We start from the raw sequence: 14,773 nt of genomic DNA on the forward strand, positions 1-14,773 counted from the left end.
AGTGACTCACGCTGCCATCGTGGCGCGGGAACAGCCGCAGACAGAGGAAATGAACGGTGTGGCTGCGATCCAGTACAGCTTTGTTGACGGATGCTGGACGTTCATGTAGTGTTCACGTGTCCTGAAATGGGATTCTTCCTTTGATGCTTCTCAACCATTTAAAAATGTCCAAGTTGGAGTCCCCCAGTGGCTCAGCAGGTTAAGGATCGAGCGTTGTCACTGCTGTGGTTTGACCCCTGACCTGGGAACTTCCACATGCCATTTGTGTGGCCAAACATAAATAAATAAATAAGTGAATAAAATTCATCCTCAGCCTGCAGGATGCACAGAGGGAGTGGGGCGGGATTTAGCTTTCAGGGACCAACCCCTGTTCTAACGTGTTGAGAGGCCGAGAGATGAGATACCGCACCTCTGGCTCCTGCAGCATCCACTTCCGAGCTGGTCCCCTGCACAGGGTGTCCAGCCCCCCGTCACTAGCTGGGTCACTAGCTGGATCTTCCAGGGCCACTGCTTCCATTATGTCTGTGCTTTTCCAAGAAACTCCCAGCGATTCTCCCCGAAGGCCCCCGAGAGCCTCTCCCCTGTTTCTACATGGTTTGCCTACCTTCCCTTCAGGAAGAACTTGGGGAGAGTTTTGCTTCACAGGCGGTAAGGTCGTATTTTATTTTTATTTTAAAATTAGAAAAATTTTTTGGCGGCACCTGTGGCATACGGAAGTTCCCGGGCCAGGGGTTGAATCTGAGCCACAGCTGTGGCAACGCCGGATGCTTTAGCCCATTGGGTCAGGCCAGGGATCGAACCTGCTTCTCTGCGGAGACCCGAGCTGCTGCAGGTGGAGTCTAACCCGCTGTGCATCGTGTTTCAGATGTGGTTCGAGGCGCCTCAGAGCTCCCAGGCTTTCTGGGTCACTGCCCATTCCTGTGTCTGCATGCAGACTTTGCTTTCATTCTGAGCCTCTTGTGCACTTCCTAGAAAAGTCCCTTTGGGATTAATTTACATATAAAAGTCCTATATTTTCATCTCATTTTTATCCTGCCACGTCAGGTAAAGGGACATAAATGAAAAAGTCTTCCAATGTTGACTTCTAAGGCTTTATTACCACAGACGGCTCCGTTATGTTTGTGGGAGTCTGGTGTGCTTCGAAGGCATTCGTCTAGCCTTGCTCGCAATCTGTGTATGTTTACACAGAATGAGCAAACAGTGCGTTACGTTTCATGAAAATTCAATTACCCTTGTCTCTAGGAAACATGTTCTGCTTAGTATTTAATTCTCAAGTAAGTCTTTATGATGGTTCTTGAGCTGTCGTAAGACTTGGGGATTTTGAGCTCATTGCGTCCTTTTGTAATGTGCGGAGAAGCGGCTGATGAGGACTTTTTATCCCTGTAGCCCCGATCCTGTGTTTGGGGTGGGGGCACCATCTGTCTGTGTGGTGTCAGGTTAATAGGAGCTATTATTCCTGCTTGGTTTTTCCTTTTCTTTTTTTTCTCTTTTTCTTTTTTGGTCTTTTTAGGGCCATACGCATGGCACATGGAGGTTCCCAGGCTAGGGGTTGAACCGGAGCTGCAGCTGCCGGCCTCCACCACAGCCACGGCCACGCCAGATCCGAGTCGCGTCTGTGACCTACCCTGCGGCTTTCGGCAGTGCTGGATCCTGAACCCACCGAGCAGGGCCAGGATGGAACTCAAGTCCTCGTGGATACTAGTTGGGCTCGTTAACGCTGAGCTGCGACGGGAACTCCAGCTGCTTGATTTTCCTTAGAATTAAGAGAAGTAAAGTGAAGGATGATGTCGTAATTAATATTTTTGCCTCAGAATCTTCTTATAGAGGATCTATGGGCATCTACGAGGTAGAGGATCTATGGGCATCTGTATGATAGTTATTCAGCTTTCCAGTTTCTTTCACAAGACTAACCTCCTTGAGGGCAGGAACCGTTGTTAATTTGTCCTGGTCAGCGGCTGCAGTGTCATGAAGTGTTGAAGGGGTGCTGGTGGGGTTTTCAGCAGCCAGAGGGGGATGGGATGGAAAGGGGACAGTTTGACTCAGGCTGAGCGCATCTTCGAGGACCCAGGAATGGATTTGAAAGGTGGACTGGGGCCTAGATCTCCAGCCCCTCCAGCCCTCGCTGTCTCCCCCCAACTCGTCTGCAGAGACCGCCTCCCCCGCCGCCCAAATGCGACCCTCGTGCTCTGTCCAGCGCTCCTAGTGCCCGTGGGTCATGTGGGCTGTAGGTGGTTTATTGCTCTGCCTGAGACAGGTGTCTTCATGTCATTGTCACCCGTTACTAGGCCCTCAGTAGATATTTATCGAACGTGTGGATGGGGCAATACATTTGGACACAAAACCTCCACTCCTGGACTGAAAGATAGATTGGATGGAGCAGAGAGGGGAGGCAGTGCGTTGGCCGGCTGAGGAATCGGAGAGCTTGCATTGTCTCTGCCGCAGTGGAAGTTCCAGGGGGAGATAGATTCTCAATCCTCGAGGAGGCAGAGCTGACAGGCCCCTGGCCATCAAGCCACGAGATGGCTTGTGAAGAGCCGAGGGCAGTGGAGCAGTAAGGCAGGCGCCCGAAATGCCTCTGGTTTGTCCCCTGTGCGAGCTCCTTTGGGCGATGGGGAAGCCGTGCTGTGTAGGTTTGATTGAAGGTCAGCTTCAAAAGTAAATAAATAAATTAAAAAAAACCAAAAAACAAAAAACCAGGGGAGTTCCCATTGTGGTGCAGTGGAAACAAATCTGACTAGGAACCATGATGTTGTGGGTTTGATCCCTGGCCTTGCTCAGTGGGTTAAGGATCCAGCGTTGCCATGAGCTGTGGTGTAGGTCACAGATGTGGCTTGGATCCCGAGTTGCTGTGGTTGTGGTGTAGACTGGCGGCTGTAGCTCCGATTGGACCCCTAGCCTGGGAACCTCCATGTGCCACGGGTCTGGCCCTAAAAAGACAAAAGACAAAAAAAAAAAAAAAAAAGAAAAAGACAAAGAAAAAAAAAGTCTTAGTCTTTTCCTCCTAGTGTGATAGGATATGATTTGCTCTGCTTAACATATAATGAAGTTACTTGTGAAAGATCTTTGTAACCCAAATCCACAGGTTACTTCCAAATCCCCTTTTCTGTCTTTTACCAACTGCTCACTTCACTAGCCCCTATTTGCAAGCCCCCCGTGTGCGTGGCCTTCCTCCAGGTGCCCTGGGTGGGACCCAAGCAGGAAGGAATTGGGTAAGGAGCTCCCAGTTCCGGGCAGCCGTCGAGGTATAAACACCTGCGAAGTGTGTTAAACGCAGAGGGCTGAGATGTTCGATGACGGCTCTGAACTCAGCAGATGGGCGGGCGGTGTGGGCGGGACCTCAGGAGGTTTGCGAGGAAGGAGTGGTTTGGTTAGGAGGGTGTCAGTGTTTTTATTATTTAGCATATGCCCTAAGTGGGACCTTGTGTCATTAGTTGATTCTCTCCATAAATTTTGAATTGCAATGCAGTCTGTGGAAACACCACGTGCCCCAGGCTTTTGTCTCTTTTGTTTGGGGGGTGTGGTTTGGAAGTGTGCTCAGTGGTCTCCTCAGTACCTTCACTGAATATGCCCTCGTTCCCGGGATGCCCAGACGTGGTTTTCTGCTCTCACTCCTACACGCGGCATCGGCAATCCCTCTGCCCTGGTGTCCAGTCTTTTATTTCAGGTGGTTTGTACTGATCTGAAAACATAAACACTTGCTTGACAAGGGATGATCTTTTAACAGTCACGTCTTTACTATTTTAATCTCCTCATAGTCCTCGGATTCTCATTACCCCAAGGGGGACGTCCAGACCCTCCAAGGGTAGAGTCCAGACTCATTCTGCTCGGCTGTGGTCCTGGCCACCCCAAGCCTGGCCCTCTGGCCCTTGGCCTTCCGGCCACACAGGCCTCTCAGTTCTTCCTTTGGGCTCAGGTCTTGCATGTGCCTTTCCTTCTGCTGGACCAGGCTGGCCCCACAAGGGATGGGCCTGAAACACTTGCGTTCGTACCCTCCCCACAGGAGCATCGCCATAGCAACAGCGATGCGGGTTGTGTGGTTCCAGCCCCTTGCCAAGACTGTCAGCGCCATGAGGACAAGGCCCGCCGAGCCCCAGCCTCTCGCGGTGCCTGCTGTGGAGCCCACCATCACGATGCCGACCCTGGGGGCTCACTGTCACCTGCTCTTCCCTTGAAACTGCCTCGGTTATCGCTCATTTGCTATTTGTTTCTCACCCTGCAAATGGTTACCAAACAGCTTTTTGATTTTAAATCTTTGCTGAAGACTCCAAAAAGCCGCTCCAACGATGACACAAGCCTCTAAGTGTTACCTTTCAAAATATACACACTTTTAGTGCCAAGAGAAGATTTCTGAAGCTTAGGGCCGCGTTCCTCTCCTGGGAGCCAGCGGGTCAGCCAGTTGTGAGAGCAGAAGCCGGGGAATGTCTGCTGTGGTTACTGAGCGATTTCAAAGCAGAGTAATGGGGGTAATCGCAGAACTGCTAAGCAGCGGTGCTGAAAAAGCACAGAGAGTGTGGCTCTTATTTCATTGACCTGGAATCAGGATGTTTCCCCATCTTGCCCCCTATCGGTTTTTGTTACCTTAGTACGCTGTGTCGTGGAGATTCTAAACATTTTCAAAATAGCATTCTTTGGAGGTCTGTAAACTGCTGCTTTCTAATTTCATTGCTCTTAATTATAAGGCATTGAAAATGCAGAAAAACAGCGGTGACGTGGGACAGTGCCTCGGGCTTCATACTGAGCCTCAGGAGACCTGGGTAGTAGTGAGACTTTACAACCAACTGATTCGCTCCCCAGCCAACTCTGGGGGAGTCCTTTGATACCTCCAAGCCCCCGTTCCCTCATCTGTAGCAGGAAGAGACTAAAGATGAACATTTCAGATGCTCTGCAGTCTCAGCTTTGTTTGTTGATTTGACAAATGTCTTTTGCACGCCTGCTACACGCCAGCTCCTCTCCCGGGTGCTGGGGACACAGCAGAGCCAAAAGCAAAGTCAGCCTTCTCACCTCCCCCGCCCCCCTTCCCCCTCCACGGCTTGTGTTCTGGGGGCATTTGCAGTTTGGGTCAGTGCCACTTGGTTCTGTTTCTGTGCGGTGAAAGGGTTGTGGCTGAGATGTTGGTGGGAAGTGCCCCCATCTCAGGGCTGTGCCATCTCTGCCGGCCAGTGTCCCCCCCCCCCCACCCCCGCCGTGCTGCCACAGCCGGCTGACCCCTCCGCTGGGCGCTGGGGAACCAGAGACTCTTCCTCCCTTCCTGGGCCCCCTGTCCCCCACGTCCCCACCACAGGTCCCGGCACAGCTGCGGTGTCTGTACCGCCAGAGCCCTGGGCCCCCTCCCCCTCGGCCCTGGTTTGACCTGACTCAGCCTTCTGTTCCCCTGTCTGCCTCGGTGTAACCCCTCTTCATCATCTAGAGTCAGGGCTGCCCACTGCTGCCCGCCGCAGGAGCTGCCTGTACTGTTAGCGCTGAGGCCATGCAGGGAGGCAGGGAGCCCGGGGCAGAGCTGGCCTTCCTGCCCGGGGCTTGGAGCACTGCTGTCCTTGGCTGGCCAGACCAAGGCCCTCCGCCATCTGAGCTGGTGCAGGAGCTCAGCAATTGAAAGAGCTGGATGTGATCTGGAGTCCTCTCCCCACCCCCACCCCTGCCGAAGAACCGCTAACAATGATGAAGCATTAACAGCTTAAAATTGGGATCTTGTTTTCCACGTGGAGATCAGACCCATCAGTCCTGGATGTTACGCAAGCCGCCCGGTACACGTGGGTGTGGCAAGGCCGGCGCCCCCACCCCCCCAGCCAGCTCCCCAAGGCCACTTTCGCTGTTTCTTCCACCTTGTCAAAATGTCTGTTGTTTCTTATTCTAAGAATGGCGGGGAGTAAAGGATCATTTATTTCCCTTGATAGTTTTCATTTTAAGAATCAACACGGGTAGATTTACGGCGTTCACAAACATGCTGCTAGCAGTTTGATTGCAGGAAGAATGAAATTTCGCTCAGGCGAGTGCAGATTTATCTGTCGTGGCGAGAGGGGCCATGCCTGGGTGAATGGCACACCTCTGCCCCAAGATATATTTTAACAGAGACGCCGGCAGGGGTTTTTCTTCTTTTGTTCTCTTGGATGCATCAGATTGAAAAGTAAAGAGTGAGATAGGTTACCTTGCCGGACTGGAGTCTTTGAGCTGGATGTGATGTTCGGTGAAACTTTTGCCTTGACTGCCACCCGGGGTAAGTAACAGGACTGCTGGGAAGTGGCCCCTGAGGACAGGGAGCGGGCGAGCTGCCTCCTGAGGGCGGTCGCTGGAGCTGCTCCTCAGACCTGCTCTACTCCCAAGATAAACAAATCGTTTTCTCTATTTCTGGAAAGCATGACTCTTGGCCACTTCAGAAGCAAATGTGCGTGGAGGCCGTCTCATTAGCCTTTAGCGCCAGTGGTGGTATTTTCACAGCTGTTTTAATAGAGACCGTGGTGTGTGGTTGCCTCACATTGATCGCAGATACTTTAACTCTGAAAACCAATTTACGTTTTGTTTTTTTTTTTTTTAATTTGATCTCCAGTATACTGAAACGTTGCCCATATAGCAGATCTTTTAAAAATTGCTCTAGCTATGTTTTTTTTGGTTGTTTGTTTTTGTCTTTTTAGGGCCACACTGTGGCCTGTGGAAGTTCCCAGGCTAGGGGTCCAATCAGAGCTGCAGCTGCTGGTCTACACCACAGTCCCAGTTACTTGGGATCTGAGCCACGTCTGTAACCTACGTCGCAGCTCATGGCAACGCCAGATCGTTAACCCACTGAGCGAGGCCATGGATCAAACCCGAAACCTCATGGAGACTTGTGGCATTTGTTACTGCTGAGCCATAGCGGGAACTCCTAGCTACAGTTTTATTTGAATTTTCCCCCTCTTTTGTGCTCTCTGCTTGCAGTGACCTGGCCGCCCCTCCAGAGTGGGAGTGGGAAGCGTCCAGTGTGTGCCGCCCACGAGGGTGGCCGGAGCAGGCTGTCCCCTGTGCCCGGGGCAGGAGCGACGTCCATCTGCGCCCAGAGGGCCTGAGCCTTGGAATGAGGGGCATCCAGGCCGCTTCCTTTTCATCTTCCTTTATTCTTGCTTTGGAAGCTTGTTCCTTTGACTTAAGCTTACTCACTGCAGAGTTCAGGGGTCAGCTCATTCCACAAGGCTGAGCACAAACCCCAGCCACCCCAGTGCCTGGCCCTCCCCCGCCTTCCTCTTCCCTCCGCCAGAGGCTCCTGGGGCAGCGGTGGTTTGAGCTGGTTCCTGACACCTGCTGGCTCTCTAACACGCCCACCTCGCTGCTCCTTGACCTCCTTCCATCTTAAACTGTCTGTTACCGGTGCGATAGGAAAGGTAAGGAATTAGCCCGTTCTTCCCCACCGAGCACCCAGCCAGGTGCCCACCGGTCCCCCAACGTCTCCACAGTCAGGATAGTTTGGGCGACATCAGTGCTCTGTGCTGGGCTGCTTGACCAGCTAAGTGCTGCCCACAGGAGGGATGTTTAGTAAACTGTGCTTTTCTCTCCGACACAGCTTTTTCTTTAGTCTTTTTTGTTTGCCCATTTTTCTATGTGTTTTTCACTCATTCGGAATCACATTCTGTACCTTGCCTGCGCTTGCTCTCAGCACGTTCACAGGCATCGGGTTTCTCCTCCGGGCGTGGCCTCTCCCAGCCTCTGACCCCCTCAGATGTGGCGGGTTACTTGCTGCACTCGTTGCTCCACAGCGACCTTGCCATGTCTCCACCGCACTGGAAATGCCCCCTGCCCTTCCTTTGTAGAGGGCAGACTACTTCTTGTGACCTCCTGGGTGATAGATGATCCAGGGGTGCAGCTGGAGGAGACAAGACCCATGCCAGCTATCTTAAGCAGAGAGGGATTTAAAATACAGGCCAGGTACCTTCCAATTCTTGGAAGTAGTGGAGGGGCTGCCTCCAGGCTGGGCCCCCAGGAAGGCCCAGAACCGCACTGCTGCTCTGACCTGTCCAGGGTGCTGGATCTTCTGCCGGGGAAGGGTTGGGCGTCCACTGCTGGGGCCGCCCATCTCGGGAAGCTTCTGCTGCAGCCGAGTCCAAGGATCAGGCCCTGTCGCAGCTGCTGTCCCAGTACGCATGAAGCCGATGATATCTGGACACTGGACGCTGGCAGAAAGTTCCCCGTGCCGTGCTGAGGGGCAGAGAGCCATGCTGGACAGGGCTGGCCGTCATCTCCATGTCCCCAGTCTTGCTTGAGTGCCTCTGGGTGGAGCACTCTGATTTACTTAGAGAACCCAGTTTCCAGGAGGCAGGAGGTGATGCTGGGCTTCCCAGCTTCCGCTGTGCAGAGGTGCTTGGAAGCGGGTGTGAATGCTGAGTGCTGCTTATGCTGCGTGCTGCACGGGCGCTGTGTGTGTGTGTGTGTGTGTGTGTGTGTGTGTTACTCTCCTGTTTGGGTGGACTTTGTCCCCTAGGCGTTTCTGGGAAGGGAAACCGGAAGCATCTTCCTTGAGTCCCTGTGCATCTGATGGTCCTCTCCTCTGTCCTCACACCTGCATGGTTATTTCTCAGGGAATGACTATCAGAAAACCTTTTTCTTTCAGAATGTTGATCATTGATAGATTTCAGGGTTCCTGTTTGAATTCCAAAGATATTTTAATTCCTGCTCCTTTATTGGTGACTTTTTTTTTTCCTCCCTGGGACTTAACTTTTTTTTTTAACGTTATATCGAGGAGTAATTTACATAACGTCAAATTACCGACTATTCGTATTCAAGTCAAGGATTGTTTCGGAAGTTTATGGACTTTGGCAGACCATCCACGTTTGGAACGTTCCCGTCACCCCGAAAGGCTTCCCGTGCCCTCGTGCAGCCACTGCGCCCCCCCGCGCCCCCCGAGCCCCAGACAACCACGGGCCCGCTTTCTGTGAGTACAGACGTGGCTTTTCCAGTCTGGACGTCCCCCATAGATGGGACCGAGCTGCGTAGTCCTTTGCACGTGGCTTCTTTCCCTCAGCCCGTGCTGTTTTCTGGATCATCCTTTTATTTTAGCCTCAGTGTCTCATCGCCCTGTTTCCCACTCTTGTGGGGGAGTTCCGTGCGCCCTCTTTATCCATCCCCGGCTGACGGGCATTTAGTTTGTTTTCCGTGTGGGGCGGTTATGACTGATGCCGCCGTGAGCTTTCACGTAAGAGCTTTTGCCTGGACGCGTGATTTCATTTCTCTTTGGTAAATGCCCACAAGTAGAATTGCTGGGGTGTGTGTAAGCTCATGCCAAACTGCTTTCTAAAGTGGCTGTACCATTTTATTTCCCCGCCAGGGATGTGTGAAAGTTCTAGTTTTTCTGCATCCTCACCAACACTTTTTGGTGTCAATGCTTTCTTTTTTTTTGTAATAGCCATTTCAGTGGGTGTGTAGAGGGATCTCATTATAGTTGTAATTTATATTTTTCTCATGAATAATGACAGTATCTTTTCATGGGCTTATGGACCACTTGCATATTTTCTTAGGTGAAATGTTTGTTCAGCTATTTTGCCCGTTTTTAATTGGGTTTTTTGTCTTATTATTTAGTTGTGAAATTCTTTGTATAGTCTGGATATGAGATCTTTATCATATATATGACTTGCATATATTTTCTCCTCGTGTGGGGCTTGTCTTTATTTTCTTAATGGTGTCTTTTGAAGGGAAATAGCTTTTAATTTTGATGAAATCCAGTTTACCAATTCCTTTTATCTTTCGTGGAACCTGCTTTTGGTGTTGAACTTAAGAACTCTGACTAACCCAAGTCATGAAGCTTTTCTGCTGTATTTTCTTCTAGGAGAAAGAAAATGTTTCATTTCTTGCATTTAGGTATATGATCCATTTTTATTTAGATCTTTTTGTATGATGTCAGGAAGTATTCTAAAGTCATGTCTTTAGATGTGACAGTTTGTCCCCTTTTTTCCCCCTCCTTTTTTTGCTGCCCCACAGCACATAGAGTTCCTGGGCCAGGGATCAGATTTGAGCCTCCGTTGTGACCTAAGCGGCAGTTGCGGCAGCACTGGATCCATAACCCACTGTGCTGGGCCAGGGATCGAGCCTGTGTCCCAGTGCTCCCAAGACGCAGCTGATCCCGTTGCACCACAGGGGGCCTCCTGTTTGTCCCGTTTTTGAGAACTCTCCTTTCTCGCTGAGTTGCCTTTTGGTGTCTGTTGAAAATTTGCCTGCAGTCCCACACGCACTTATCTGCATTGTGGCTCTAGAGCATATGTGAAATGAGGTAGCATGCGTTCTCAAGCTTTATTTTATTTTTTCAAAATTGTTTTGGCTCGTCTAGCTCCTTTGCGTTTCAGTATAAATTTTAGAATCGGCTTGTCAGTTTTACAAAAAAAAAAAAAAAAAAGAAAAAGCCTGCTGGGATTCGGACAGGAATTGCGTTGGCGGTAGATGCTGCTGAGGCTAATTCCCGTCTTACCAGCACTGCGTTAATGTGGAGCATCTCTCCACTTCTTCTTTACATCGGAGACGCTCGAACGTTTTCTTTAAGGGCCAGTTAGTAGATATTTTATTCTTGTGGGCCGTGCAAAGTCTGTCACACCTCTTGGCTCTGGCTGCGGTGGGAGTGCGTTCTGGACAGGGAGCTGAGGCTGTGTTCCAGGAACACCTGCTGTGTAAAATAGGAGACTGGCCTGTTGGCCACGGAGGGTGGGCCTCCGACGGGGTCCTGCTTGGCCTCTCTCCACGCTGCTCTGTAGTTTGCAGCCCACGGTCTTGGGCTGACTTCATGAATGTAATCTGGGTGTTTTCTTCCTCTCCGCGTGTATTGTGAATGACATCTCGCTTCCTTAGTCTCATTGTCCGGTGAGTCATTGCTTGCACGTAGAAGTACGTTTGCCTTTCTACATTGATCCTATATTCTTTTGCCTTGTTAAACTTCTTCTGGGTTCTAGGAGGCTTTTTTGGGTTCCTGGGACGTTTTAGGAACTCCTTGGCCTTGCACATTGTATACCTTGGCTCGGATCTACCTGGTCCACTTTGTTGAGGGGGCCGTCCTCTGCTCTCCAACGGACCAACAGAGGAGTTCCTTTCTAGAGTTTGGGGAGTTTGTTTTGTCACTCGTCCTCGTGAGGAGAAGTAAAACGGCACAGCCATGTTATTATATCTGCGCTGAAAGTATCACAGGGAAGTTTGCAGAGATAACCGATGTGATAAAACTTGAAGAACACGGCTTATCTGTAGATCATTTCTTGTGCCTGTGGCACAAATACGTAAACAGCATTCGCCGAGTATGGTCGCTTAGGTGGGTGCTGTTTAGAGCAGATCTGTTTTCTAAAAAGAAAGGGCCGCATTCAGGCACATCACACCTGCCACTTTTCCTTGTTGCTTCTGTGCACAGACGCCACCTTACTGACTTTGCAGTGTCGAGGCCCGTAACAGCCCGTATCAGTCCTGGGTTGCGTTCCTTTTTCTTTTGTTTTCCACTGATTTCCTCCCTCCCGTCTCCCCAGAAATGTCAGGTTGGGAAAGGCCTTGTTGAACGAAATGAGTAGAAAAGTCTTCAGTGGGGTTTTAATGAGGCAGCGCAGTCACGTTACTCTGTTAGGGGAGGAGGACGGTTTGCAGGGTGCCCTCATGCCGAGAGTTCATGCCGGGCCTATGGAGCGTCCGGGATCCAGCCCTTGACCTTGATGTGGTCCGGGCTTCAGCCCCTGACCTTGAAGTGGTCCGGACTTCAGCCCCTGACCTTGAAGTGGTCCGGGTTCAGCCCTTGACTTCGAGCATCCACTTCTGGTTGCTGTTCTCCATCTTTCTGTGAAGGTTTCTGATCGTAAACCAGGCTCTGTACGTCTCCTGAAGGCTCATCTTGTGGTCATAGGTCGTTCGTTCATTCACTAATGTATTAGCCAATTTATTAATTTCTGCAGCAACACTTCCTGAGCATCTGCCTCGTGCAGCTCCTAGAAGCGTAAAGAAGAATTAGCCCCATTCAGGCGTCAGGGCTCCTTTTCTTGCGCTGCCGCCCTGCTGAGCTTCAGATGTGGCTCCGCCCCGGGGGCGGCGGGGTGGGCAGCAGCTGGTTCCGCCCATGTGCAGGCCCCTCACTCCCCCGGATGGACCGTCATGACCTCGACGGTTTGTCAGGCCCATGTCTTCCGGTCCGCCAGGGCAGTCTACAAGGGGTCACTGGGAGTCCAGGACTGACTCCCGGCTCATCCCAGAGGGGAAATATTGGGGCAGAGAACCCACCTTGTCAGGCTTTCTAAACCTTCCAGACTGGTCACCCCTTCCTTGTCCATTTCCAGCCCCCCCGCCTCCCCAGTGCCCTTGAAGGACTTCCTTAATAGCGCTCAGCTCCTCCTCCGTCTCTCAGAGGCCTCTTTCCCTTTTTGATTTACAAGCGTTTACGATACCAGGACCATTGTAGTATTTTCAAGAAGCTGTGATGTCGTCAGCAGAAACAGCGTATCTCTTAGCTTCTTACATGGTTGATAGTTTTCAGAAAGCGCAGCCTCCCCAAGCCGAAGAAAAGGGCCTCTTCTGTCGACAAAACAAAAAACCACCCCCCCCCCCACATAAACACAACTTGGTTTTAGGGGAATCAGTGACCTAATCATGTGTTTACATGATTCAACTTGAAGAAACTGCAAGTAACCAAATGGCCATCTTTCTTTTTTATCGCTTTTTAAAAATTCTTATTCAAGTATGGTTGATTTACAGTGCTCTATCAATTTCTGCCGTGCAGCGAGTGACCCGGTCATACACACACACGTTCTTTTTCTTATATTATCTTCTGTCCTGTTCTATCACAAGCAGTTGGATATAGGGTTAGGGTTAGGGTTTAGGGTTAGGGTTAGGGTTAGGGTGCTAACCTGTGCTGCACGGCAGGACCCCGTTGCTCCGAATGTCCGTCTTTCAATGAACAAGATCCCACACCTTTCCCAGAGTCCTTGAAGGTGCAGCAGCTTCCGCTTTTCTTTCTGGAGCCCATAACCACCTCACGGCCAGGTTGTCTCATCCTAAGCAAAAAACGAAAGTGAGACTTGCCGTCTACTTTTATTTTGGCAGCTGTGAACACTCCCATGGTGTTCTGGATTCTTCCAATGAGGTGGAATCCTGGTAGATAAACTATCTTCATTGAATATAAGATGGTAGCTCTCAAGTACATGTGTCTTGCTTTTCTCCCTCTTGCCTGCTGAACTCCTACCACCGGTTTGCTCAGAGGTGGCGCTTCACAGGCTGCGGTGGCCGTGGAGGCCCAGGTGCTCGTGGGAGGGGCTGCTTCCAGAACTCCTGTCTGGCGTTAGGGTGTGGAGTTAGAACTCAGTGGAGTTAGCACCTCTGCAGAGTTAGTGCCTGTGCGGAGTTAGTGCGTGGAGTTAGCACCTGTGGGAGGAAGTTAACACCTATGTGGAATTACCACCTGTGGGAGGGAGTTAGCACCTGAGTGGAGTTGGCACCTGTGTGGAATTGTGTGGAATTAGCACCTGTTTGGAATTACCACCTGTGGGAGGGAGTTAGCACCTGTGTGGAATTAGCACCTGTGTGGAATTAGCCCCTGTGGGAGGGAGTTAGCACCTGTGGGAAGGAGTTAGCACCTGTGGGAAGGAGTTAGCACCTGTGTGGAGTTAGCACCTGCACTTAGCATCTTCCTCTGGGTGATCACATCCTTGGGTGGGTTTCTTCTTAGTTCCTGCTTCCGAGGGTAGTGTCTTCACCTTCCAGGTGGCTCTAGTTCCTGGCACAGAGATGCCCTAAAAACATGGGCATGGAAATCCCGAAATACACAGTCTTAACGTTTGTTAATTCTGTGAGTGTATTGCAAGAACTTGGTCAGTTTGTGGGCAAAGGATGATTTCCCGTGGTTTGTGGGGGTGAGAGCAGAGCTGTGGGGTGAGACCGCTAGGTCCTCGTCTTTGCTCTGTCCTTGCTTTGTCCAGATGCACTTGGACGTGCTGTAGATTTGTCAAAATGGGGGTGAGGATACTGATGTTTATCTCTTAGCCTTCTTAAAAAGATTTGAGAAGGTGACATATGGAAAACAGAATAGTTTGGGGTACATAATTACCTCTTGGTAGATGTTGGAACATGATAATATTTTTATTAGTATTATTGTTACTCATATATTTCTACAGACTTCTCTGTTTCCTTGTCAGTGAAATAAATGGGGCTGCACCAAACGATTCCTTTTTTTTTTTTTTTTTTTTTCCCTCTCTCTCTCTCTATTCCTTTTTTGGCTAAGCCCACAGCATGCAAAAGTTCCCAGGCTGGGAATCAAAGCCATGCCACAGCAGTGACAACACTGGATCCTTTAGCTTCTAGGCACCCAGGAACTCCAAAAGATTATCTCTAAGATGCCTTTATGCATTTACCATGTTTATAGCTCTGTGGTTTTAGATATGCACTTTGATGGCTGTAAGTGTTCATTGCCTTAAAGTTATCAGAAGGCAATTATAAGCCATGTTTCAAAACATATTTCTTAATAATGTGATTTACTTCAGGATTCCTTTAAATAGAATAAATAACGGTACAGTGTTAGCACCCATTTTCCTTATAAGGAGACTGCGGCTAGTGGTAACAACCTACAGTCACCAAGTATCAGAGCCGGAAAGGACCTGAAGGAGCATCTTATCTGTCCTGGGCAGAGAGTCAGTGGTGCTTTCAACCCAAGATTTCTAAACACATCAAGATAAACTTTTTTTTTGAGTGGCCGCACCTGTGGCATATGGATGTTCCCAGGCCAAGAACTGAATCTGAGCTGCAGCTACAGCAATGCTGGATCCTTTAATCCACTGTGCTGAGTGGGGGATTGAACCCGCACCTCTGTGGC

At 50.3% G+C, this 14,773-nt stretch overlaps 1 protein-coding gene and 1 long non-coding RNA gene across 50 annotated transcripts in view; both read left to right on the forward strand.

The window, feature by feature from the left end:
• FARS2 (phenylalanyl-tRNA synthetase 2, mitochondrial) overlaps positions 1 to 14,773 on the forward strand; it is a 408,395-nt gene that overhangs the window by 129,764 nt on the left and 263,858 nt on the right. The gene's annotated exons all lie outside the window — the stretch shown is intronic.
• Positions 1,541 to 10,164, forward strand: LOC146401147 (uncharacterized). The gene is made up of 2 exons (XR_014809528.1): positions 1,541 to 2,848; positions 6,685 to 10,164. It is a non-coding gene; the product is annotated as an uncharacterized LOC146401147 (long non-coding RNA).

The sequence above is a fragment of the Sus scrofa genome, chromosome 7, assembly GCF_054392235.1.
Source record: "Sus scrofa isolate SSC_HxYL_T2T_F1_AM1 chromosome 7, Sscrofa_HxYL_maternal_Yorkshire_Landrace_v2.0, whole genome shotgun sequence".
Classification (NCBI taxonomy): domain Eukaryota; kingdom Metazoa; phylum Chordata; class Mammalia; order Artiodactyla; family Suidae; genus Sus; species Sus scrofa.